The sequence below is a fragment of the Saccopteryx bilineata genome, chromosome 6, assembly GCF_036850765.1.
Source record: "Saccopteryx bilineata isolate mSacBil1 chromosome 6, mSacBil1_pri_phased_curated, whole genome shotgun sequence".
Classification (NCBI taxonomy): Eukaryota; Metazoa; Chordata; class Mammalia; order Chiroptera; family Emballonuridae; genus Saccopteryx; species Saccopteryx bilineata.
Window position 1 is genome coordinate 79,111,601 of NC_089495.1, and position 26,059 is coordinate 79,137,659.

Genomic DNA, 26,059 nt, shown 5'->3' on the forward strand with positions numbered 1-26,059 from the left:
GTAATGAAGTGATGTTGAGTCAATGAATACTTGATTTGAATTGCTTTGGCACAGTTTCTGAGCCTACAGCTTTATTCATTCTTCCAATAAAAGTTCTTGGATTTGTCATAGTTATCATTGGATGTTGCTGCAGTCTGACAAAGAAGCTACAAATTTAGGCTAGAGTTACCTGCATTAATTTATTCTCTATACTCAGGACAGAGAAGCCACACTGTAGGAACATTGACCTTGAGCAACTTCAGTATGCGAGCCAACAACCTCATTCAGTGTCCAGCAGTCTAGATATTGAATATACCATGTATTATACAATATTCTACTTTCTGGAGAATTTAAAATATTTCAAAAGTAATTTAGACTATAAGCAATATTTATTGTATATAATTTTAACCCTTTGAGTGTTACTTTACTGAATAATCCCTTCAAAGCTCTGCGTTTCCCTTAAACAAATTCTATTGCACCCAGAAAATCATCTGCTCAACAATGAGACATTTCTTTCCAATACAAGCAATTTATTAGTTTCTTCTATTGAAGATAAATAGAAGAAGATGGAAGTAACTACTATGAAGTGTAAAGGAAGAACAGTAAATCCCATGTCAGAGGATATGACAAAGGTTTTGCCTTGGGAGAAATCAAAGAAACTAATGAAAACTAACCTGGACTTTCCAACACATTCTCCATTTGTTAGGAAGGCGGGGAATGGGGCTGTCTGCAGAAAGGGGCTTGAAGTTTTGAGAGAGTCCACCTTATGAACCTAAGAAAGAATTAGAGAAATACTTTATAGCATGTCAGGAAGATTAAAAATAGGTTGCCCAGAGCATCCTTAAACCTCAAGCATCCAAGTTACTTTACATTTCTGGGAGTTAAGAGACAGCAGTTAGTACTTCTGAATCTTAAAACTTTCTAGTTTTAAGTGCCTTTTTAGACACTAATATTTAACTAGAGACAAGCCTATGTAAAAAAAAAAAACAACTATAAGAATACAACTTTGTGAAATAAAGCAAGATAATTTTATATAAGTGTTTTATTTAAACTTCTGGGGAGATGAAATCGTCCTAGGCTATTTCTTAAAAGCCAGAGATTATATATATAGTAGCCTCTAATGTTACTTTATTTGTATAAACATTTCAGTGTTTGTACAAATATTTGTAAAGACTGTCATAGGTCACTCTCAACCGCAGTACTACATTTTTTTGATACCATAAATTCTCCCACTCCAGGGGTTTAAAGAAATAAACCTGGGTGTTCAGCAGTGTGGCTCCTATACCCAAGCAGGGAGCAAGAGGTTTTGAATGTGGATAAAGAAACAGAGCATTGATTAAGGAGAAGTAAGGGTTAGTCACTCACATATGTAGGTTCACTATGGAGTCATGATGATTCAGGGTATTTCTTTCAGGTCCAACCGACTTGTCCCCATCACTACTGAACTTGAACTTCTTAAGCTTTGTAAGCTAGACTCCTACTTGCCTGGCCCGGAACCGAACTTTTTGTTGCTCTCAGCCTAGCTTCTTTGAGCTTCACTGAAGTCTTCTTCCTGGACTGTTGGTGTTTCTCTGGTTGGCCCTGATATTGTATCAGGCAAAAAAGCAATGATCCTTCCAGTAAGTCTGCTTTACCACCACTTGGTCAGGGTGTCATGGCTCTCTGTAAACCATTTTCTCCACTCATCCTTCCATCTCTTCCAGCTCAACTGCAAAATCTAGGTCAGTGTCCAGAGTAGCTGTAGCCCTAGCACATTATCTTATTATTATTTTTTAAATCACAATGCAAATCTCTTTGCTGGTAGAACAGGCTTCTAAGATTGACAAATTTACCTTTTCTATAGCACAAGATTTCTGAGAATAGTAATCATAATAACCTTAAAATAAAGTTTTATAATAGTATACTTTTCCCCACACATGACTATTATAGGCAGAAATTTTACATAATTTAAAAATTCCCCTGATTCAATATTCACTGTTTTCTTTTGTGGGAAATCTGTGAGGGTATGGAATTTAACCAGAAACAAAAAAACCGCAACATATATTGATGTCATTATTAAGCACTGTCCTGTTGATTTTTCTCCCCTTCCCCCATATAGTGCTTCTTTTTTTATTAATTGTGAATATTAATTGAAGAAGTTGTTCATGAGACTTAAAGTCAGATAATTTTGTAATAAACCTCTTATATAACATTGATATTTTTTTTATTCAAACATGAATTTGCCCAAGAAATGATGACAGAGTAATTGTGTTTTATACAGTAGTCAGTGTTACCAATGAATAAAGATCATCAGAAGAGTCAAGATCTGAAAAAAAAAAAGATTTAAAAATTACATTAAAATAAATCTTCAGTTGGAATTGTTAGTAATAACTTTTCCCCCTGGGCCAACCCTCTAAGCTGGAGTGGATGCTACGACTACCCCTAATTAGCCGACGCCTGTTTCGGAATTTGAACAAAATTATTCTTCTCTTTCCTGAGAAAGGAGCATACCAAATAGCGAGCTGTCTCTACCCTCCCAAAGCTGTTCAGCAGATCATAGCACTGAATCACCTATTTGTAGGAATAGCCAACTGTAGGGTCAGCTCACACTGGACTGGTAGCAGCGCTGAGCATTTTCCCGAGCAAGGCAGCCTCGGGGCATGTGGGCATGTGGCAGGGCTCTCCACAGCAGCTCTCAGTACTGGCTCCTCCATGTCTTTCTGGTCACCCATCTCAGGCAATGGTGTCTGCTTTCTTTCTGGGAGCTCTCCGTTCTCCCAGACGTGGTCACATCCTTAGCGGCTGGACATCAGAGTGTTACCCAGGATCCTGCAAGGGGCTTCATAACAAGCTGGACACTAAAATCTCTTGTTGGTGCTGCTACAACTTACTCTGCTCTCTCAAGGGATAAGTCTCCCGAGGGACTTAATTCAAATCATGTAGGGGTGTGTTAGGGGAGCACACTCAGTGAAACTGTGTTCATCACATCCCTAGCTGGTCCCCTTTGCCTGTCCTGAGGCAGGACAGGGATGTTCATGCTGACATTGTGACTCAGGTATTTTCAGGCCTTCCTGGTTAGGGTTAGGGTTAGTGGTGTTACCATCGCACACTGCTTGGGTCTGCCTTGCAGTTCCCAACTACAGGGATCTGGGATCCTTGGCAACCATTACTTCTTTGGTTCTTCTACAGGGTTCGGAAGTACCTAGGCAAATCATTTTGCTTCCCCTCGGGCAAATGTGCCAACCTTATACTAATTAACAAACATCCTGGTTTCTCTCATCTAGGCAACAGGAAACACATGGTGATGGTACAAAGAGAAATCTGAAAAAAAAAATGAAGTTGGTTTTGGTTGCTGTTTTTATCTAAAGATAAAACACCTGTGCTTCAGAGGTCTGAGTCAAGCTCTCCCAGCTCAAGCAGTGAGAGACAAGTTTGAGCAAGAAGGAGCAGAGCTTTACGATATAACCTCCCTGCCTCCAGCTGCTCCACTCCCATACTCCCGTCTGGCAGCCACACTTACCCTCAGCTAAGTCAAAGGCACTTGTGAATCGCCCAATGTATACATTTATTAACATTTGTTGAGGGATGGCTACATGCAGAGTACTCAAAGTGTATGAGGAGGGACTCAAGAATAAATAGTACTTTTATATTTATAACTTTCTCCATTTGCAGACAGGGAGACTGTTCCATGAATGACGAGGTGATTTATGTCTGTTCTGTGGTGCCTTTCCATAAGTGAAGTTGTTTTTTTGTTGTTTTTTTCTCTTCTTCTTTTTCCAAGTGAGAGGAAGGGAGATAGAGAGACAGATTCCCACATGCAACCTGATTGGGATCCACTCTGCCATCCCCCTGGGGTCAATGCGATGCTCTACCCAATTGGGGCCATGCTCACAAAGGAGCTATTTTAGCGCCTGAAGTGGAGGCTCCACAGAGCCATCCTCAGCCCCCAGACCAATGTGCTCAAACCAATCAAGCCATGGCTGTGGGGTGGGGGGTGGGGTGAGGGGATAAGGAGAAAGAGAGAGAAGGGGAAGGGGAGGAGTGGAGAAGCAGATGATCTCTTCCCTACGGTGTGTCTTGACCAGGAATTAAACCCGGGACATCCACATGATGGGTCAACAGTCTACCACTGAGCCAACCGGCCAAGGCCCAAGTGAAGTTTTTCTATCTTTTTATCATTTTCTTACATTTTTTAGGTAAATTGTTTTAAATATTTGTAATTTTGACACCATAGCATTTAGAGCTTCAGTGAAATGCTCTGCTGCTGGGAAAAATAAACAGTCTTCATTAGAACAGTGCTGCTTTTTCTTCTGAACAGTGGGCACTTGGTGAAAGCTGGTATCAAAATTATAACGGGGTCTGACTGTTGCTTCTTTAGTCTGTCAGCTTCTAAAAGGTAGAAGTTTACATATGTTCATGTATCAGATACTATGTAATGAGCATGTGCTGAAATGTTTACTAAGCTGAATGGCTGATACCACATCTGTACACACATTATATTAAAGGATTAAAAAAAGGAGGGGAATAGTTCTACTACATTTCCTCTAGATAATCTTAAAATTCTGTTTTTTGTCCCAGTAAGTGTTAGAATTCCCTCTGTTACTATTCTCCTCTTTGCTTTTCATTTTCTTTTCTCTTTCCCAGGGCAAGTGACTCAGCTAAAAGATGCACACATGATATAAATATACTGACTCAGAACTATTGTTGACAGCAGCTCTACCTCCTGTGATAGATGCTACTCAGGAAATTCCTAAACCCCAAGGAAACTTCTCTTTAAAGGAGTAAACGTGAGGGATGGATGTGTACAAACAATTATTCTGAGTCAATAATTTTATGATACGTAGGAGTTAGACTTTTTGCATGAATCATGCCCCATGGAATAGAAGAAAAATAAATGAAAACAAGTGGTGAGATTACAATAGTGGGAACTCATGGGTAAACCAACTTTTTAAAATATCTATAGACAATTTATAAGAAACTAATAATAAATCTATTTAGATATACTCTTTTATCTTCTTTCATTGTAATGGTCAATATAAAATATGGCAAAATCAATCAATTTGGATCTGAGTATGTGTTGGCAAATGAAACAATTCCTACTGGGTAATGAGAAAGCTGTAATATAGAGCTTTAACTTGTTTGTAAAGGGGAACGTAATTGTTCAGAAATTAGACACATCTCCACAGTAGATTTTTATTACATATAAAAACTAAGGCTTATCATTCTCTTTCATGCATGCTTTCTGTGCCTGCACCAGATGACAAATTTATTGCATAATCTCTGTGAATAATTTCATGAGGTCTTTTCAATAGATAGTCCAACCTTTTCTTCTTTTTTTTAATGCATGGCAGCCTTTTGAATTTATTTAGCTGTTACCAGTTTGGGTAACAGACATATATGGGGCTAAATCTTGCCTTAGCACTCCGATAAACTATCAATATTGTTGTTATTTTCTAGCACAAATTTTTTGAAGTATTTTTCCTGCTTTATTCAACTGTACAACTATTCTCAGCAAGCAGGGACCATTCTGGGTAATAAATACTGCAATTCAGTTTCAAACAACTGTTGTAATAACATCATAATGCTAATTGGCTAAGGAATTTAGACTCAGATGCAAACGCACGGTTTGGATTTTGTGCACATATATCATACAGAAGGGATCCATTTTGGCTGGGAACTAAGTAGAGTAATAGGTGACCAATACAAGACCCAGCCCAGCTGTTGTTTTCCTTTTGATTTCCTAACTCAGTTTCTGGCAGTTACTACAGTGGGCCTCTATTGTTTGTCTTGAGGTAGCATTATTATAACTGGCTTCCTTTCCAAGAAGGGGAAATAAATCTCTTATATACCAAGCAAGCACCGTTGGCCTTGGTCCCATCTCTCTTTCTCTGTCTCTCTGTTTGAGAAACAGGTCTAGGCCTGGTAAAAGTTCACTTACAAATGAGACAAATGGCTCAGATTACTATTGGGTAAGACTAGAAACAATTTGTCCATGAAGGAAAATATTTTAGGTTGATATCACCTTACCAGTTTCAGTCCAGTTTTAGGCTGGTGACTTGGCAGAAAATGAAGCATTATCTTAATTGACTATTTCCTTCTACCGTTCTATATTAACTATATACTTTCTCCTTTGAGTTAGATATTAATTATAGTTTTTTTTCTATTACTATGTTCCTCCTAGTCGAAGAATGATTGATGTTTATATAAGTCATAAAAATGTGGTGGTTGGTAAAATATAAAGACTAATTAATAATTTACTATTCAATTTCTTTTTTTTTCTTCTTATTCTTCTTACTATAGTGAGTATACTAAATACCAAATCCTAAAAAGTGGTTGGTGGATAAGAGTATCAGTTTTTTTGGTAACTGGTTATTACATACTGATAACCCCACCTGAGATGGCTCGGTGCTACCTCTGAAAAGTATTGAATGCATTATCAGAAGAAAGAGAAGGGATAAAAAACTTTTCTTAACCACAACCTCGGTGAAAACAGAAATAGACTTCTTCAAGCTTTCCAGAGCCTGACTTCTGATTTGTGAATCAAAGAATTAGGCTAAATATCCAAAGTAACATTTCAATGCTACAAAACCTTTTAATAAGTGTGTAACAAATCAACGGCTTCTAAATCTGCTATTGAGAAAAGAAGTTCAAATTTGTTGAACCCTCATTATCACAGGCTTGAACGGCTTCTCATATAGAAGCCAGGTCTGCATGATTATGCTGCCAAGCACGAGTTGCTTTGGGCTGAATGCTGTTCCCCAGAAGCCTAATTGACAATTTTGTTGCCCTTCTCTGACTATTTAAGAAGAGTTGTGAGGTCAATGGCAATGATACTTCTCTGAGTCATAAATGCCATCCAGCAGGACTCTTTTTTTTTTTTTTCAAACCTGTTCTTTTAGAAAGCTCTTGTGTCACATATTTAAAAATAAAATGTTTTACAGGAGAGAAGGAATCTGACAACACTGCTGACCCACATTTCAGAAGGAAAATGAGAAATATAGGGGTCAGATCCCAGCCAGTGGAAGCACAATGAGCACTTAAGCTATAAATGAAGTAGTGAAATCGCCCACTGGAACAAGCAATTTTCATAACCAGTACACTTCAGTAAAATGAATTTTATCATATCCTGTGACCTCCCCGAGTTCCCAAACCAAAAGTCTTCAGGGCACATTAGACGGGCAAAAAATATACAGTAACCTGGGTAAGTGGCACAATAAGAAGTATCCAATTACTAACTGTCAAAAAATTAAACCAAGTAGCATACCATGATCGATACATGGGGGAGCTGAATTTGTTAAATGATCATTTATTTTCATAGTTCTATTTTTCCGTAAGAAAAGCTTGGGCATCATATTATAAAAATCTCTAAACTGAAATATCAAAACTAGAAGATTAAACAGAAATAGAAGAATCAAGATGTAGAATCCAAATAATCTAATGATAAAGACAATGTTAATAATTTTGCCTTCTAATGTATAAGAAAATGTATTTCACTTTTTCCCACCATTGGACAGTTAAATATTGAAAAACATTGAGACCATAAGAAGCAGTTTCAATACTTCCCCATAAGTTTTAAAGAAAAAATATCTATTTAAACAGCCATTATTTTTCATAATTATTTGTGGAGTGTCTTATAATTCAAAATAAAGAACTGGTTACATTTTAATCAATATTTTTATATTTTCATAGTTTTTTTAAAAAAGAAAATATATATGCTTACACAAAAATATAATTTTCCTTAAACCATTTATTTGCATGTATTACAAAACAAATATACATTGAAATCATATCAATATAAATCATATTAGTAAATTTCTCTAAAATCCTGATGTGAATAATGCAGTTTGGTTATTGCGTAGTGTATGAATAAAAATAACTATCTTATAACTTGTAGTTCATAAATTTAATTAAAGAGACAATAATGGTGATAGAAAATTAAATAAACCAAGCCCAAAATTATTGGATTAACTGTAGAGAATGCAGCTTACTTAACATATTTTTCATAAAATATTACTCTTCTCAATAGAACACTTTTCCTAAACTACTAATTGGTATATTTAGAACAATATAGGGTAACTATCACATTACAGTAGACACACTTTTTTTCAAGTCTAAAACAAATTCACTGTTATGTCACTGTTTAATCTTATTGACATATTTTCTGGGATTATCTTTGTACAGACCTTATTTTGTACTTCAACAATGGTGGATCAAATTTCTTAAATGATAAAACTGAGAGTCATAAAAGAGATGGTCAATAAGTTACAGGGGTTTTTTTCACCTCCTAATTCTGACTTTCTGCTCTGACAGCATTTCCCCAAGTACACTTCTGTGAGTACTAAAAGAAAATGTAGCTGATATGCAATCTAATTTTTCAGAGGAATTTGTGGCTGTATTTGCTTCTCTATAAGCACATGAATATTATGTGATTAACAATAATATAATAATAAGTTTATTTTGAATTTCATCTTTATAGTCTCATAAGAACTTCAACTTATTTCAGAATTTATATCTAAAACATGTATTAACTAAAAACTAAAAAATATAGCCTATACATATTATTTTATTGTTTAAATGGTCCTCATTCATGTTTCATTTCAATAATATTTCTCCAGCTTGTAAAGCTTATGTTACATTGAGCTCCTCTTTAAATTCACAATGCATAAAACTGCCAGGTGGCCTAATAACAGAGTGCATTAACAGATTGAACTATAAATCAGATGGTTGTGTTCACGTACTATAAAAATACCACCAATTTCTTTCAGATTATAGTTTGTACACTGATTCTACAGAGTGATCACAAATGCTTTGGGAAGTTTAAAATGCATAAAGAGGTCATATGACCCAATTTAAAAAATAATATTATCATAATTTTCACTTTATCATTTTTACCTATCATTTTATCATTGTTATTAAATAAAATCAGATAATAATTGTAATGTCTATGGAACAATGCCTAGTTATAAACTATTATTACTACCATACTATTATTATTTAAGGCTATTAAATCTATGCTCTAAATGAGTAAGTTTAGATTAATGATTTGATATTATAGTAAATAGTTATTCAAGTCAACATTTATAGAAAACAAATAATGGGTTATGCATTGTGTCATATTAAATAGTGATGCCCTGGCTGGGTAGCTCAGTTTGTCGAAGTATCTTTTTGGTACACCAAGGCTGTGGGTTAGGTCCGCAGTTGAGGCATGTACAGGAATCAACCAAGGAATGCATAGATGGGTGGAAAACAAATCTCTGTCTCTCTACTTTCCTCTCTCACTAACATCAATCAATCAATCAATCAATCAATAAAAGTTAAAAATATAAATTAGTGAAAATTAGAAATGTATAGAAATTATTTATCTGTAGGATATTTGAATAATTTAAAAAATAAGTGAATAATTTATACTTCTATTTTCAAGAGGATGGAATTTTTGATAAACATTTAAATTAAGGGCGCTATGGGGAAGGGGGCAAGGGAGATAGATGTTGAGAATACGGGGGAAGGGCAGCATTCGAGGCTACACTAGAATCTATGTAAACACAATAAATTAAAATCAATAAAAAATAACTAAAAAAAGCAACTAACTATGAGTTGATAGGTCTCGTCCCCACCACCCACCTCTCTCTCCTCCCTCTGTAAAATCAATAAATAAAATCATTAAAAAAAAAGAAAAACTCATTGTGTATAGAAACCTGGACTTTTAATATTTGAAAAGAGAAATGAAAATCAACTATTATACAGTCCAGTATATGAGTAAAGAAACTGAAATCCAAAGAGTCAGCCTACGTGGTTGTGGAGTTCATTGGAAACACAGCCAGAGCAGACCCGTGAGCACACAACTGATAACTTCCCTTTGCATAGTGCGCAGTGGTTTACTGAGTGCATAAACCATTACATTATCTATCTTACAGCAATCAGTTGGTAGAGTTGCACTGGGACCCAATTTTTCTACCTTTAGGTACAAAGCTCTATGTACTACTCCTTACCCCTTTGCAGTGCTCTTTCTATAATTTTATGGGACGTCTGTGTCCCATGAGTGGTTCATGTTAACAGAATAAATTGCACAGACTAACAAACAAATAGAATTAGATTCATGTTCCATATTGAAATAAATATAGCGCAATTGAAATATACATAAACTACAATTGGCTGAGAAAAGTAAAGTCAATATTATAGCCCTGGGGATTAAAACAAAAGTTTGAAAGCAGAATAAAGGTTGACTTAGGAATGCTTGAAATAATTGTTAATTTCAAAAAATTTGTTAATTTATCAGCAAAATGAATTCAGGGAATAGGTTTATTTCAGAGATGGTAAGCTGATAAACTGCAGTTTTAAGGGAAATCATACTGACCTAAGTTAGCAGTTTAGGAGTGAACAGATTTTTACATGAGATCTTTAAAAATATTTACATTCCTATGGCACTGAAGAACTGGTTAAACAATGACCACTTGCTTATATTACATACCTTTTGTATTCATATCTTCTTAGAGTATTTTGGATGCAGGCTGGTTTCAGGAGAAGGAAGAATAGGGACTCAAAGGGTCTCACACTAGCAATGAAATACTATGGCTCAGAAAAGACCCAAGTCACTTCCACCTACAACATAATGTCCAGAAATAGCAGTCATACTCAACTGCAGATAGAATGGGAAGAATAATGTTCTCATGAGCTGGAAAGGAGGAAATTCTGAAGACATACATTAGAAGACACCACCATGGCTATTACTAAAAATGAATTTCTCCTTTTATTAAAAAATCAATTAATGGGGTGACATTGGTGATATAGGATCATATAGGTTTCAAGCATATATTTTTGATACATACTTTGTACATTGTATTGTGTGCCTATCTCCCTAAATCAAACCGTCTTCTGTCACCATATATTTGACCCCCTTAATCCCTACCCCCTTCCCTCAGGTAACCACCATACTCTTGTTTATATCTATGAGTTTCAGTTTTACATATGAGTGAAATCCATAGTTATTAGCTTTTTCTAACTGACTTATTTTGTTAGCATAATATTCTGAAGTTCTATCCATGTTGTCACAAATGGAAGAATTTCATTTTTTCCTTATGACTGAATAGTATTTCATTGTATATGTGTACCACATCTTTATCCAATCATCTATTGAAGAACACTTTGGTTCTCTCCATGTCTTGACTACTGTCCACAATGCTGCAGTGAACATGGAAGTACATATATCTTCTCAAATAAATGTTTTAAAGTTTTTCAGGTAAATACTCAGAAGAGGGATGTATGAAAAGATGTTCAAGTTCGCTCACTATTAATGAAATGCTAGTTAAAAGTGTGATGAGATAACACCTCACACCTGTTAGAATGGTATCTTCAAGACAAGTTATAACAAGTGTTGGAGAAGTTGTGGAGAAAAAAAAACATTCACTTCTGGATGGGAATGTAAAGTGATACAGCCATTATAGAAGACTGTTGGATGGTTCCTCAAAAAATTAAGAATAGAGTTATCACAGTAATTTATCCTTTTAAACAATACTACCTGGTGACTCTGTTAGACATTTATGAAGCCTAATAATTACCAATATTAAGTATATCATTGTCTGCATAGCATATGGTTGGCATTCTGTGGGGAAAAAAGAGAACAGAAAAAATGGTTTTTACTCTAGCTGGCCTTCAGACTCACCCTTGACACTATTAACATTTTGGGCTGCCAAATTCTTGGTTGTGGTGGGTTCTGTGCATACTAGGATACTGTGCAGCACCCCTGGTTCTACCCACTCAATGCCAGTAGCTGTCCCTTACCTACTTAGATTTTAGCAATCAAAACTATCTCCAAATATTAATAAATATTCCCAGGGAAGGTCGGGGAGAGAGCAAAGCTGTTACTTCATGCTTTATAGAGATGCAAATACAAAGTATGGCAGAGTAAGCATTTGGTGTTCAAACTCAGTTTAGGGAAGGAGGAATGAATTTTAATTAGAAAAATTTAGGGAAACATTTTAGAGAAGATGCAAATAGCTGAGGACCTTGAAGGAAGGACATGATTTTGACAGGCTAAAAGTGGGTTGGCCAAGAAGATAGAAACTTTGAACAAAATCTTAAAAGTAAAATTAAATAGGATGAGTATAGAGAGTAACCAGAGATGTGGTCCTAAGAGCTTGTCTAAAATTATTATTGATAGTGAATAATTTTTGAAAGAGTAAATCCACATAAAACAAAATAAAAATAATTATATTGAGATTGTTCTTGCCTTTTTACTGAATCAACATAAATTTTAATTTCCATTTATGAGTAGAATAAGTATTAATTGGGGAGGGGTTTAGAAAAGACAACCACATGACAATTAAAAGATTAGGAAATGAAATCTGCAACTTTAAGTTTGGTGGAAATTTCAGTTTTAAGGAACAAAAAGTAGGGGAAATTTTGTGATGTGCCTTCAATTGGTGCACCTCCCATATTGAAGGCTGTGGCAGAGACAATGAAAATCATCAAACATTCCATTTGTTCCATTGTATTTATGCCCCTCTGCAGGTTGTAGGGCCATGTTAATTGGCCAACAGAATGTGGGAAAGTTATGTGCCAAAGCATAAAGGACCAGCATGCAATCTCACAGCTGGGTTTTATCTTGCTAATGTAGCCTAGGGAACCAAGTGCTCCGTGAGGTGTTGCTAACATTCTGGTTGCCTCAGTTATCTTAGATCTCTGAGTGACCATATGGAGTGGAGTCTCCAGTTAGCATACATCACACACTCATTCTGCAGCGATAAACAAATACCCTTTTGTTGTATTTAGCTTCTAAGATTTATTAGATTATCTTTTTACACAGCATTAATTAACCCATTTTGACTAATGCAAAGTATTCATAAAGAGATTTCCATTCAGCACTGACAAAGAAAATAAGATCAAATGGAAGTAAGAGAAATTCTAAAGCTAGACACTCAATAAAGTCACCAATTCCTTACAAATCTCAAGAATGGGAAATATCTATAATCCAATTTTTAAAAATGTGGTCTTGGGCAAAAGTTAAGTAGTGGAACAACTAACCCTTTCAGAATTTTTGGTCCTCCTCTTCCTTTCTAAGTTTATATCCTAAAATTCATCCAAATAAACCATTGTCTCCAGATAAATAAATTGGAACTTCTCTACCTCCAACTCTGTTCATACCTTTTTCTCTCTCAAAATTCCTCCTTTTTGTTAGATTCAGGGAGTACTGACATGCTGGGGCTGCCAAGAGTGTACAAGGTCCCTGTAATGCTGAGAACAAAGAGTTCAGCAACATCCTGCATTGAGTCAGAGACCCTTATCAGAAGTTTATGTTTGAAATTCTCCACTGAGCAATAACCCCCCCCCCTGTAACTGCACACGACCTCCCTAGCCAATAGCTAACAGCCACATCAGCTTCTGTATGATGCTTGCTCATCCTAGATAGCCACCCTATAAAAAGAAGCCATTTTAGAAGCTCGTGGCTGCAGTGCTCCAGTCTCTTCGGAGGCGTGGGTTGCCTGCAGTCCCTGCGCAGGTTTGGGGGGGGGGGGCTGCAGCGCTCCCTTGCATGGGTTGCCTGCAGTCCCTGTGCAGGTTTGCAATAAAACTTATAAAATTCACTTTGGGTTTGCTGCAGTCTGTCTCCTGGGATGTAACACTCTTTATCTCTACTTACTCAATTTTTATCTGCCTTTCAAGGCTTACCCCTATCCACTCCCACATGAGACCTTTCCAAACCATGACTTGATATAGTCTTATTCTGAACTATTAGCTTTAGATTATAATCATTTTGTTTTCTCTAAATTTATGTACTTTATTTAGTTGACCAATGTCACCCATTAAAATTAATTGTCTAAATAAAATAATATAAAAAAAGAATATAATCATTTAATGTTTGTGAATATCATTTATTTCTGGCTTACTCTGTATTTCTTTTAATTTCCATGTCATCTGTAAAAACGTATTAAAATTTCCTGAGAGACTGTTTCAATTTCTTATGTCCCCATATCAGTGGACAATGTGTTTTGCACATAAATACTTAATAAAAATAAAATAATTTCTACTGACTTGTGGTTTTAACCCTTAAATATACCATTTGCATTCTATTTTAAAAATCAAGTGTTTTCATTTCTTCTTGTTATCTATAGCTAGTTTAATATCTAATATTATATCTTACATCAAAGTGAAGGTCAGAAAGAGCTATAATAGAAAATGTTCCGTACGCCACCACTTTCATGTAGATGGATTAAAATACATGTAACCTGGACAATGTATCTTTGTAACACTTGGTTGCACTTTATGTCTTAACTGACTTGCCTTTAATAAATTTATTCCTTATTTTTATTTTTAATTTAAAGGTCTGATCACCCTTATATTCTTTGTAGTCACTGACAGAACGTATTAGAAAAAATATTAATAATCATAACACTTACAGAGGATACATAGAAGCTCCATGGAGAAGCTGGAACACCCAACTTTAAGCAGAAACTAGGGCAGAAAAGAAAGGACCCCAGATGAAGAACAATGTGATTACTGTGTGGTCTATTATATCTTCTGTTGTATCACAGAATAATTAGAACTCTGTGCCAACCAACAAAAACAATCAAACCACTACTCTCTCTGCTTCCAAACAAAAGGGTTTTCAAGAGCTGGAAGATATTTGCCCACCCACCACTGGCAACATAAGTAACAGCAAGAGAAAAGTTAGAACATGTTAAAAGAAGCAATCTTTTTACAATGCTTTTCGCCCTAATTCTCAGGCATCTGCAAGGTTCAGCTAGGTTAATTTCTACTACACAGCCTTTATTTGTATTCATTTCAGTGACATAGATGTGAGTAAATCCTAGATTTTCTTATGTAAAAGTCCAGAATTTATTTAATATAATAATATGGAAGAATGTTTACTTTTCAATAGCCTTTTGCCTCAAAATTCAAATCACTGAATGAAAATATTTTTATGAATGCTTCATTAGTTTATTTTTAAATTCTAGTTATTTTCAAGGCAATAAAAGTCTGTTTTTTGACTGATGTCAGATGCTGTATATCTGAGTCTATAAATATGAATATATTGCATATTTACCTTTTTGGATTGCATCAGAAAAGAAGAAAGATATCAGTACACACTATGAAAGCGACACCACTATAGTTTCATAGCATTAGTGGCTGGGTGTTAGCTGATATCAAAGAGCTAGAAATAAATTTTTTGATAATAAATTTAGGAAACTGCTAATAGTTTAATATTTTCCATATTAATTATCCTTCACTTGAATCAAGTTCTGAGAGTAAACTAAATATATGTGTAAGAATCACTGAAGAAACATTTGTTATTTCAAACTTTTGAAATCTCACAGAAACTTTTTTTTTTTTTCTGTATTTTTCTGAAGCTGGAAATGGGGAGAGACAGTCAGACAGAATCCTGCATGCGCCCGACCAGGATCCACCCAGCACGCCCACCAGGGGCAATGTTCTGCCCACCAGGGGGCGATGCTCTGCCCCTCCGGGCGTCGCTCTGCCGCGACCAGAGCCACTCTAGCGCCTGGGGCAGAGGCGGAGCCATCCCCAGTGCCCGGGCCATCTTTGCTCCAATGGAGCCTCGGCTGCGGGAGGGGAAGAGAGAGGCAGAGAGGAAGGAGGGGGTGGGGGTGGAGAAGCAAATGGGCGCTTCTCCTATGTGCCCTGGCCAGAAATCAAACCCGGGTCCCCCTCACGCCAGGCCGACGCTCTACCGCTGAGCCAACCGGCCAGGGCCAGAAACTTTATTTTTATGCATGAACTTAAATGTGAGGTTTTTAGCCTGACCAGGTGGTGGCGCAGTGGATGGAGCATCAAACTGGGATGCGGAGGCCCCAGGTTCGAGACCCCGAGGTCGCCGGCTTGAGCACAGGCTCATCTGGTTTGAGCAAGGCTCACCAGCTTAAGCCCAAGCTCACTGGCTTGAGCAAGGGGTCACTTGGTCCACTGTGGACCTCTGGTCAAGGCACATATGAGAAGGCAATCAATGAGCAACTAAGGTGCCACAATGAAAAACTGATGCTTCTGATCTCTCTTCCTTCTTGTCCGTCTGTCCCTATCTGTTCCTATGTCTCTCTCTGTCTCTGTCACAAAAAAGTGAGGTTTTTAGTACTGAGTCTAGATTTCTGTTTATTTTCTTAGAAATGAGGTCAATTCACTATTAAAACTCTGCCAGTAAGTGACATACTGGCAAGCTCTTTTAGTTTCAGAAGTAAAACAAAGTATTCTTGTCCTCTGTGTGCTACGATCTGACGAGGTCATTTTTTTGCATGTGATTTCTTGGTTTTCTCAACTTTGTAGCTTTCTCTGAAGGATTAGAGGTCAAATAAAGTTTGAAACAAAACAAAAATAATAGTAACATGAAAATAATATAGTTCTCTTCATCACTTGGTAATCACCCAAAAATAATGATGGCAGAAACTGAAAGAAAAGAAACTTCCATCTTTATTGCAATTACAAGACCCCTGTAACCTCAGAAACAGTATCTGTGGAATAGTTGTCAGGTACAGAGAAGGTCAAATCACAGTACAGGAACAATAAGAGTTGATGCCCATAGCTACAGATCTTAGATGAAGACAATAGGCACAAGTCTTTTAAAAAAGTCTATTCTATTAGAGGAGAAGTGAGTGACATTGTGTTGTTTGAAAACATAGGAACAGGGTCTTGTGTTGGTCCTTGTTGCTTCCCAAGACCCATTCTGATACAAAAACAAACAAGCAAACAAACAAAAAAGTGGTGGAGGTGAATCTCATAGAGGAATCACACAAATAGTCCTTTTTGCAGGAAGCTCTCTATTGGTGAGATAGACCAAAAAGGAGAAGACTTGATGATGCAATAACTATCAACCTGGATTTGTTAAGAAAAGCAAAAGCAAAAGGAGTTTCTATGCACAACCCTACATCATCAAGGGCAGTACTTCTAACACTTGGAACATGGTACTGATCACCCTCAATGTGCAACACAAATGTCACAAACAGTGAGCTCAGGAAAAATTAATCTCTTTCAAAGATGAATAATTATATAAAAGAATAATACAAAATCTCTATAAAATATACTGTTAAATAAAACAAGATATAAATAAATGAGGTGAGAAGGCAAAAAAAAAGAACTCTCCTTAGAAATACTTACCATGGAAGTATATGAAAATTGTGATCAAACTATGTGACACAAATTTTTAAAAATCTAATAAAGTAAATTATCTCTATAAATCAAAATCTCAATGAAGAGAACAAAAGTAAAATAGAGTAAAATACCAGAGCAAATAAAACATAAGCTGACAGAACAGAGAGAAAAAGTAGCCAAGAAAACAAAACAACCACAGATATGAAGACCATAGCAGAAGCGAAAGAGAATAATGATCGTGGAGGTCACGGCATGGGGCATGGATTTCACGATTTGATGAAATGTGAATGAACCAAGAGTTTCAAGTATCCTGCCGGGGTGTGGAGGGGCTACAGCAGAGCAAGTGACCCTTTGCTCAAGCCAGTGACCTTGGGCATCAAGCCAGTGACCTTTGGGCTCAAGCTGGTGAGCCTGTGCTCAAGCCAGATGAATCCATGCTCAAGCCAGCAACCTCGGTTTCGAACCGGAGTCCTCTGTGTCCCAGTCCCACGCTCTATCCATTGTGCCACCGTCTGGTCAGGCACAAAGCAGAGTTTTGTTTTTTTGTTTTTTTGTTTTTAATTTTTATTTATTTATTTATTTATTTTTTACAGAGACAGAGAGTGAGTCAGAGAGAGGGATAGACAGGGACAGACAGACAGGAACGAAGAGAAATGAGAAGCATCAATCATTAGTTTTTCATTGCGCGTTGCAACACCTTAGTTGTTCATTGATTGCTTTCTCATATGTGCCTTGACCGCGGGCTTTCAGCAGACCAAGTAACCCCTTGCTGGAGCCAGCGACCTTGGGTTCAAGCTGGTGGGCTTTTCCTCAAACCAGATGAGCCCTCACTCAAGCTGGCGATCTCGGGATCTTGAACCCGGATCCTCTGCATCCCAGTCCAACACTCTATCCACTGCACCACCACCTGGTCAGGCCAGAGTTTTAAAGTTAGATGCTCTGTCATTGTAGATGTAAGTAACAAAGGTTGAGATGGGAGAGAAAAAAATGTAGCAGTAGTATATGCATGCTGAATATTTCATCTATCATAACTTGAGATTATTAATGTTAATAAATCAAGTAATAGAGGCATAAGTATATTTAAAAGTATAAAGGACAACAAAAATAAACTAATAAACTAAAATCTGATGATGAATTGTAGGGAAGATGAATGGTAGGGAAGAGAGAAGAGGAAAGTGAAAATTTACCATATCTTTATTATTTGCAGTAGTAGTTATTAGGCATTTCTAAATAAATAGTGGATTATGGCTCTAATATAAAGTTTTAAAAATACAACCAGTAGAAAAAAAGACAAATTAATTCATTAGGAGAAACTCAAATATGCATAAGAAAACATAAAATAGCAATTAAATATTATATAAAGGCAGTAAAAAAAGAAAACCTTTAACAACAACACATAAACATATACTCTAATTGTTCTTTGAATGAAATCATAGAAACTTGGAATGTTCTTCTAGAAAATTTTAGCAAGAGCTGGAAAGGACCAAGGCCAAGTCCTAGAACCTCTTTCAGAAAGTGTACTTAGATAATGAGAGGTTAGGAAAGGGCCCTAATAATAGTGTGGCTGCACGAAAGAAATAACCCATAAGGAGAAATTTCCTGTGAGTGTTATTAGCTGAATTGTGCCTCTCCAAAATGATGCAGGAATCTGTGATGTTAAATTCATCTGTTAACTTGACTGGGCCCATATTATACATTATTCCTGAGTATGCTTTTGAGTGTTTCCAGACAAGATTAGCATTTGAATTAGTGAAATAAGTAAAATAAATTACCCTTCCCAATGCAGTGAACACCATCTCATCTATTGAGGGCCTGGATGGAACAAAAAGCAGAAGGAGAATTTGTTCCCTTCTTACTTACCTGCTGAGTTGAGACATTTATCTTCTCCTGCACTTGGACTGGGGTTTATACCATTGGCTTCCCTAGTTCTCAGGCCTTTAGACTCAGGCTGAAATTCTACCACTGGCTTTCCTGGATCTACAACTTACAGACAGTAGATTGGGAAACTTCTCAGCCTCCATAATCCCATGAGCCAATTTTTCATCCTCATTCTCTCTTATTGGTTCTGTTTCTCTGGAGAACTTTAACTACTACATACCCCTAATTTACAGAATGTAAATGGATTTGGGAATAACTTTGTTACAGGTGTAATTAGCTATTTTAAAATGAGGTAATATTAAGGCAGGTTGAGCTCTTGATCAAATGTGACTGGTGTTCTTAAAGAAGAGGAAAATTTAGACACAAAGACAAGAAATCCATTTAAAGACAGAGGCACACAGGTAGGACACCATGTGGCGATGGAGGCAGAATACGGAATGATGCACCTACGAGCCAAGGAAGGCCAAGGATTGACAGTAACCCACAGAAGTTAGGAAGAGACAAGGAAGGATTCCCTCCTAAAAGTTTCTTCCAGAGAGTGGCCTGGCTAGCAATTTGATTTGGGACTTCTAACTTCCAAAGCTGTGAGACAGTACATGTCCATTAATTTAAGCCACTAATTTAGCGGTACTTTGAGATAGCAGTCCTCAGAAGCTAATACAGACAGAGAATAGTCATGGGACTGTAAATCCAGCAATTTTCAATATGCTGTTGCCATCACTGGTTACCCCCATGCTTTCAGTAAATTTTTGGTCACATGCAGTCGTGTACTGTGAATGAAAAAGGAAGACAGAGGAGGCCTGGTCAAGATCTGTAGTCAGAACAGAAGTCACCATCAATTTGTGGATGAAGTATTTCCCGGGGCAGGAAATAGCAGTGGTGATGGGAGGACCAGAGGAACATCAGACAGTTGAATATAGTGAGACAACCCGGGGTGGGGGGGTCCTAGGCGTCCTGCCATAGGCAGGATGGACACCTGAGGAGTTTACTTGAGTACTAAGTAAAGAACAGCATTTTAAAAGGCTAAAGGGTGCCCTGGCCAGTTGGCTCAGTGGTGGCGCATTGGCCAGAATTATGGATGTCCCAGGTTCGATTTGTAGTCAGGACACACAGGAGAAGTGTTCCTCTGCTTTTCCACCCCGTTCTCTCTTGCTTCTCTCTCTTTCTCTCTTCCCTTCCTGTAGCCCTGGCTCGATTGAAGCAAGTTGGCCCTGGGAGCTGAGGATGGTTCCATGACCTCCACCTCAGGCAAGAGAGCAACGCCCCAGATGGGCAGAACATCACTCTCTAGTGGGCTTGCAGGGTGGAACCCTGTCAGGGCGCATGTGTGAGTCTGTCTCTCCATCTTGCCTCCTCTCACTGAATAAATAAAAGGCTGGAGGGCTAGGAAACACTTGTTCACACCTTTTTAAAAATAAAGTCCTGGGGAGATGACGTCAGAGTAATGGCGGAGTAGGAAGCGATACCGATAAATCTCCCCCAAAACTCAACAAGATCTTCAACCAGAAACAGAAAAACCTATACTTGGAGCTTCCAGATTCTTCGCAATACACCCAAAGGAATGATTGAGTGAAAAATTGGCTAAATATATAACCAAACCCCGAAGGAAATAGGGAGTAAGAAATGCTCCGCCTTCCTCACTAACCTAAACAGGGCGGCTTTCTCTGGTAACTGTGAATATAGAAACTGAGGCGGGCAAAGGGGGTGAATAGATCCAGGCTGCCGCAGCAAAAACGGCCGAACCAGGCTGTGGCTCAGAGATCCAAGCCGAGGAAAATCTGATCCTGTGGCAACCCGGGCAATACAAGCTAACACTCGCGCCAAACCCAAACAAAGAAAGACAAGCGGAGCGGCCATTTTACCTGGTCTCCTGGTCGGTGCGCAGTTAGTGGAAGAGAGATTTCTTCCTAGGCCGCGGAAGTGGGTGCCCGTGTTGCCCCGCGGAGAGGCAGGGTCAGAGGCCTTTCTGTGGGCTGAGGGCGGAGTCTCTGGGCAGCCCCAGCGCCCTGGGAAAGCCACGCACAAGAGGGAGTGAGAACTAATCCCAACGGTGGAGATTTTCCGTGCTGGAGGCTGTTTCACTCAGAGGGAACCACGGCCGGCCTCATATCCCGGTTTGCGCGCGCAGATAAGGAGTGAGCGATTCCTCCGAGTGCCTCGGCAGTGCGCGCCCGTGTTATCACAGAGAGGGGCAGAGTCGGGGGCCTTTGTGTGGGCCAAAGCGGAGTCTCGGGCCGCCCCAGCGCCTTGCAAAAGCCGCATACGGGGACGGAGCGAGACTCAATTCCAATGCTGCAACTTTTCCCTGCGGTTGGGGGTTTCACTCAGAGCGTGAGACTGCTGGCCGGATATCCTGGTTGCAGACAGTGAGTGAGAGTTTCCTCCAAGCGCCCCGGAAGTGGGTGCCCGCTTGTGTTACCGGATAGAGTGGCAGAGCCAGAGGTCTTCGAGTGGGCGGAAAGCCCGCCTGATTATGCTAGCAGCTCTGACTGACTGAGCCTTACCCAGAGCCCTGTGCTGAGTGGAAATAGAGTGGGGAGTTGCCAGCTCTTTGAGCCTCTTACTATCCAGGCAGAGGCAGCAGCAACCCCATAGCTGGACTATCAGGCTACTAATTGAGGAAGGAAAGACTAGGAGAAAGGCTCCAGGAACACGGACTCTCTCACTGTCGGAGCCTATAAATGCTATTGAGCCTCGACTCCCAACGAGAATAAAGCACAATACATGACATTGCCATAGAGACTTATCAAATGCAAACCTCTACCTGAGCGTGCCAAAGGGGCAGAACCCGGGGTACAGAGTCACCGACCAGGAAGAGGGAGAGAAAAGAAAAAGCAAGAAGATAACCTCTCAAAATCAAGAATAATCTGCAGACTTTATAACCTATCCCATTTTATTATATTTGTTCGTTTGTTTCTCTTATCTTCATTCTTGAGACTTTTTTTTCCTCCTCCAATTTGGCCGATTAACTCTCTACCGGTCTTACTCTCTCCTCTCCTTGAACTACACTACCCATAAGTGTTACATCTCCCATTATCATTTCTCTTCTCTTCCTTTCTCTCTATGAGGGTTGCACTCCAAAACCCTTAACTCTCTCTCTCTCTCTCCTTTCTTTTTTCTTCTTTTAGTGATTCCCTCTTTTTTTCTCTCTCTCTCTTTCTTTTCTCCCTCTATATTAGTTTCTTCCTTTCTCCTTTACATCTCCTCTCATTCAAACCTCAATAACAAACAAATTATCTTATCTGGGACTCAAACCTATGTTTGTGGCATTTTAGGGGGTTTTTACTTCACCTTTTTAACTCACTAGCAGTGCTCCCATCCCTGGCTCTCCATATTATCTAGTTCTTGTTCCACTAAATACAATAGTAAGTTTTTAATTTGTCCCCCCATTTTTCCATTTTCCTCTTATTCCTCTCATCATAACTCTTAGAAAACCAACACCTAAAAGCAAATCATTTTATTCTTGACCCAAATTTTTTCCTTATTTGCTTTTTGTGGGTCCATACGCTCTTTTTTTTTCTTTTTTCTTTTATTTTTTTTCCTTTTTTTTTTTCTTTCTCTCTTTTTTGCCCCTTTATTACTTTTCCCCAATTCAGGCCCTCCATCACAGGAATTGTTTGTTATAACTCACAGTCCACCACAAGATTTTCTCAAGAAAGAGGGGAGAGGAGAGGAGAGGAAAAAAAGAGGGGGGGAATAATTTCCTTTTTAAAAAATTTTTATTTTATTTTATTTTTCTTTATTTCATTATTAATTTTTTTTAAAAAAACAACTCTTCGATTTGTTATTTTTTTATTTTTTTAATTTTTTATTCTTTATTAAATCTCATTAATACTATCAACAAAACCACCCTCAGATGCCATTAAGGAAGAGAAAATCGAATATAGTGGATACAAAAGAAAGAGAGGTAACACAGCTAGATGAGGAAAAATCTATGGAGAAAAAATTTAATATATTGGAAACCTTGGAGCTAAATGACAGAGAATTCAAGATAGAAATACTAAAAATCCTCCAAGATATACAAGAAAACACAGAAAGGCAATATAGGGAAATCAGAAAACAACTCCATGAACACAAAGAATATATGTCCAAGGAAATTGAAACTATAAAAACAAATCAAACAGAGATGAAAAACTCAATTCACGAGCTGAAAAACGAAGTAACAAGCTTAGCTAATAGAACAGGCCAGATAGAAGAGAAGATTAGTGAAATAGAAGACAAGCAACTTGAGGCACAACAGAGAGAAGAAGAAAGAGACTCAAAAATTAAAAAAAATGAGATAGCCCTACAAGAATTATCTGACTCCATCAAAAAGAATAACATAAGAATAATAGGTATATCAGAGGGGGAAGAGAGAGAAAATGGAATGGAGAACATACTTAAACAAATAATTGATGAGAACTTCCCAAGCCTGTGGAAAGAACTAAAGCCTCAAGTTCAAGAAGCAAACAGAACTCCAAGTTTTCTTAACCCCAACAAACCTACTCCAAGGCATATCATAATGAAATTGACACACACCAACAGCAAAGAAAAAATTCTCAAGGCAGCCAGGGAAAAGAAGAATACAACATATAAAGGAAGACCCATTAGATTATCATCAGATTTCTCAGCAGAAACTCTACAAGCTAGAAGAGAGTGGACCCCAATATTTAAAGTCCTGAAAGAGAGGAACTTTCAGCCACGAATACTATACCCATCAAAGCTATCCTTCAAATACGAAGGAGAAATAAAAACATTCACAGATACAGAAAAGATGAGGGAATTTATCATCAGAAAACCCCCACTCCAGGAATTACTAAAGGGGGTTCTCCAATCAGATACAAAGAACAAAAAAAACCAGAGCCACAAGTAAAAGCTCCAAGAAGAACACAATAAAACCAAATTTAAACTGACAACAACAAAAAGAAAGAGGGGAGAAGATGGAGATTAACAGTAGCAAAGGACGATGGAGTGCAAAAGTACTCACAAAATAGTTCGCTACAATGAACAGGGTAGGGACCCTTTTCATTACTCAAAGGTAACCACCATTGAAAAAACCACCACAGAAGCACATGAGATAAAAAAGATAGAAACAGAGGAAAGATGTATGGAATACAACCAAATAAAAACAAAAGATAGAAAAACGAAAGAGAAGGATCAAACAAGACACAAAACTAACAGAAAGCAAGATATAAAATGGCAATAGGGAACTCACAAATATCAATAATTACACTAAATGTAAACGGATTAAACTCACCAATAAAAAGGCACAGAGTAGCAGAATGGATTAAAAAAGAAAATCCAACTGTATGCTGCCTACAGGAAACTCATCTAAGTAACAAGGATAAAAACAAATTCAAAGTGAAAGGCTGGAAAACAATACTCCAAGCAAATAACATCCAAAAAAAAGCAGGTGTAGCAATACTCATATCGGATAATGCTGACTACAAGACAGGAAAAGTACTCAGAGACAAAAATGGCCATTTCATAATGGCTAAGGGGACACTGAATCAAGAAGACATAACAATTCTTAATATATATGCACCAAACCAAGGAGCACCAAAATATATAAGACAGCTACTTATTGATCTTAAAACAAAAACTGACAAAAATACAATCATACTTGGAGACCTCAATACACCGCTGACGGCTCTAGATCGGTCATCCAAACAGAGAATCAACAAAGACATAGTGGCCTTAAACAAAACACTAGAGCACCTGGATATGATAGACATCTACAGGACATTTCATCCCAAAGTGACTGAGTATACATTTTTCTCCAGTGTACATGGATCATTCTCAAGAATTGACCATATGTTGGGCCACAAAAACAATATCAGCAAATTCAGAAAAATTGAAGTTGTACCAAGCATATTTTCTGATCATAAAGCCTTGAAACTAGAATTCAACTGCAAAAAAGAGGAAAAAAATCCCACAAAAATGTGGAAACTAAACAACATACTTTTAAAAAATGAATGGGTCAAAGAAGAAATAAGTGCAGAGATCAAAAGATATATACAGACTAATGAAAATGACAATACGACATATCAGAATCTATGGGATGCAGCAAAAGCAGTGATAAGAGGGAAGTTCATATCGCTTCAGGCATATATGAACAAACAAGAGAGAGCCCAAGTGAACCACTTAACTTCCCACCTTAAGGAACTAGAAAAAGAAGAACAAAGACAACCCAAAACCAGCCAAAGAAAGGAGATAATAAAAATCAGAGCAGAAATAAATGAATTAGAGAACAGAAAAACTATAGAAAAAATTAATAGAACAAGGAGCTGGTTCTTTGAAAAGATCAACAAAATTGACAAACCCTTGGCAAGACTTACCAAGGAAAAAAGAGAAAGAACTCATATAAACAAAATCCAAAATGAAAGAGGAGAAATCACCACGGACACCGTAGATATACAAAGAATTATTGTAGAATACTATGAAAAACTTTATGCCACTAAATTCAACAACCTAGAAGAAATGGATAAATTCCTAGAACAATACAACCTTCCTAGACTGAGTCAAGAAGAAGCAGAAAGCCTAAACAGACCTATCAGTAGAGAAGAAATAGAAAAAACCATTAAAAACCTCCCCAAAAATAAAAGTCCAGGCCCTGACGGCTATACCAGCGAATTTTATCAAACATTCAAAGAAGACTTGGTTCCTATTCTACTCAAAGTCTTCCAAAAAATTGAAGAAGAAGCAATACTTCCAAACACATTTTATGAGGCCAACATAACCCTCATACCAAAACCAGGCAAGGATGGCACAAAAAAAGAAAACTACAGACCAATATCTCTAATGAATACAGATGCTAAAATACTAAACAAAATACTAGCAAATCGAATACAACAACATATTAAAAAAATAATACATCATGATCAAGTGGGATTCATCCCAGAATCTCAAGGATGGTTCAACATACGTAAAACGGTTAATGTAATACACCATATCAACAAAACAAAGAACAAAAACCACATGATCTTATCAATAGACGCAGAAAAGGCTTTTGATAAAATACAACACAATTTTATGTTTAAGACTCTCAACAAAATGGGTATAGAAGGAAAATATCTCAACATGATAAAGGCCATATATGATAAACCATCAGCTAACATCATATTAAATGGCACTAAACTGAAGGCTTTCC